The sequence below is a fragment of the Propithecus coquereli genome, unplaced genomic scaffold (genome assembly GCF_000956105.1).
Source record: "Propithecus coquereli isolate 6110/MARCELLA unplaced genomic scaffold, Pcoq_1.0 Scaffold10, whole genome shotgun sequence".
Lineage (NCBI taxonomy): Eukaryota > Metazoa > Chordata > Mammalia > Primates > Indriidae > Propithecus > Propithecus coquereli.
In genome coordinates, this window is record NW_012133858.1 from 2,732,763 (window position 1) to 2,735,526 (window position 2,764).

At 33.3% G+C, this 2,764-nt stretch overlaps 1 protein-coding gene across 1 annotated transcript in view; it reads left to right on the forward strand.

Annotated features, from left to right (window-relative positions):
* Positions 1 to 2,764, forward strand: part of STXBP5L (syntaxin binding protein 5-like) — a 386,990-nt gene that overhangs the window by 218,554 nt on the left and 165,672 nt on the right. The gene's annotated exons all lie outside the window — the stretch shown is intronic.

A 2,764-nucleotide genomic window follows, 5' to 3' on the forward strand; every position in this document is an offset into this window, starting at 1 on the left:
GAAATGCAAATCAAAACCACAATGAGATATCACTTATCTCCAGTGAGACTGGCTTTTATCAAAAAGTCCCAAAACAATAAATGTTGGTGTGGATGCGGAGAGATAGGAACACTCCTATACTGCTGGTGGGAGTACAAACTAGTGCAACCTCTGTAGAAAGCAATATGGAGATATCTTAAAGAGATACAAATAGAGCTACCATTCAATCCAGCAATCCCATTACTGGACATCTACCCAAAAGAACAAAGACACTCTATAAAAAAGACACCTGCACCCAAATGTTTATAGCAGCACAATTCACAATTGCAAAGATGTGGAAACAACCCAAGTGTCAATCAATACATCAATGGATTAATAATATGTGGTATATGTATACCATGGAGTACTATTCAGCTTTAAGAAACAATGGTGATATAGCACCTCTTGTGTTCTCCTGGATAGAGCTGGAACAGATTCTACTAAATGAAGTATCCCAAGAATGGATAAACAAGCACCAGATGTACTCACCATCAAATTGGTACTAACTGATCAACACATAAGTGCACATATTACAAAACATTTATTGGATGTCAAACAGGGGATAGGGGTTAGGGGGGAGGGGGGACAGGTATATACATACACAAAGAGTGTGATGCGCACCATCCAGGGGCTGGACACACTTGAAGCTCGGACTTGGGGGGGGAGGGGAGGTAAGGGCAACATATGTAACCTAAACATCTGTACCCTCATAATATACTGAAATAAAAAAAAAGAAAAGAAAAATACAAAATCATGTTATCTGCAAATAAAGATAGTTTTATTTCTTTCTCTGTGTTCTGAATGCCATTTAATTTTTGTCTTGCATAATTACCATAGCTAAAATTTCAAGTACAATGTTGGATATAAGTGACAAGAACGGAATTATTTTCTTGTTCTTGAATATAGAGGGAAAACTTTTTTTCTTTCACCATTACTATTATAATAGCTCTGGGTTTTTGACTGGCCTTTATCAAGTTGAGGAATTTTCCTTCTTTGTTTATTGAGTTTTGTTTTTTAATCATGAAATTATGTTAGACTCTATCAAATACTTTCCCTGTATCTTTTGAGATAATCATGTATTTTTGTCCTCTATTGATACGGTGTCACTACATTGATTTTTTTCTGATATTAAATCATACTTGCTTTCCTGAGAAAAATCTCATTTATTGTGATATTTCTGCCTTGTCTTCACGTAAGGGTAACAGAGATCTCATACAATGGATGGTGGCCTTGTGGAATGAGTTGGGAAGTGTTTATTCCTCTTCTATTTTTTGAAGAGTTTGTGAAGAATTGGTAGTAATTCTTCCAATTTGTGGTAGAATTCAACAGTGAAGCCATCTGGGTCTGGGCTGTTTTTTGTGAGTTTTTTCAATTGATAATTCATTTCATTACTCGTTATAGGTCTCTTCATATTTTCTAATTATTCTTAAGTCAGTTATAATAGTTTGTGTCCTTCTAGGAATTTGTCAGAATATTTTTATTGATAGTACTTCATTACAATCTTTTTAATTCTTTTAGGTAAGTAGTGACGACCCCTTTTTCACTCTTGGTTATAGTAATTTAAATCTCTCTTTTTTTTCTTGGTCAGCCTAGCTAAAAGGTTTATGAATTTTCTTGACCTTTTCAAAGAACCAACTTTTTTTTTCAGCTTTATTGAGGTATAATAGACAAATAAAAATTGTATATGTTTAAGATCTACGACTCAGTATTTTCATATGAATTAATGTATCCATCACCTCACCTAATTGTGACTTTCGTTTTTTTTGTCCTGAGAATGCTTAAGATCTACCCTCTCGGAAAATTTGAAGTATACAATACAGTATTAGTAACTATAATTATATTATTGTACATTAAATCTCCAGAGCCTATTCATCTTTTGTAACTGAAATTTTATGCATTTTGACCAACATTTTCCCTTTTTCTCCTTCCCCAACACCTGGCAACCACCATTCTATTTTCTGTTTCTATGAATTTATTTTCATTTCCACATGTAAGTGAGATCATGTGGTATTTGTCTGTGTATGGATTATTTCAGTTAGCATAATATTTCTCAGGTTCATTCATGTTGTCATGAATGGCAGAATTTTATTCTTTTTAAAAACTGAATAATATTTCTCTGTGTGTGTGTCACATTTCTGTTATCTATTCATCTGTTGACAAACATTTATGTTGTTTCCATATCTTCGTTATTGTGAATAATGTTGCAATGAACATGGGAACGCATATATCTCTTTGAGATAATGATTTCATTTCCTTCATCTGTATACCAAGAAGTGGGATTGCTGGATCACATGGAGGTCCTATTTTACATTTTTTTGAGGAACTATTATACTGTTTTTCATAATGGCTATACCAATTTACATTCCCATGAACAATGCTTAAGGATTCCCTTTTATCTTTGCCAATACTTATTATCTTTTGTCTTTTTGATAATAGACATTCTAACAGGTAAGGTGATATTGTGGTTGTGATGTGCAATTTCCTGATGATTAGTAATGTTAAGCACCTTTTCATATAGTTGTTGACCCATTGTATGTCATCTTTGAGATATGTCTATTCAGGTCTTTTGCCTATTTTTTAATTGGGTTTTTTGGGTTCTTGCTATTGGGTTGTTTGAGATCCTTATGTAATTTACTTATCCACCCCTTATCAGATGTAAGGTATGCAAATATTTTTCTCATTCCATAGGTTGCCTTTTTACTCTATTGTTTTCTTTGCTGTACAGAAAGAAGCTTTTTAGTTTGAT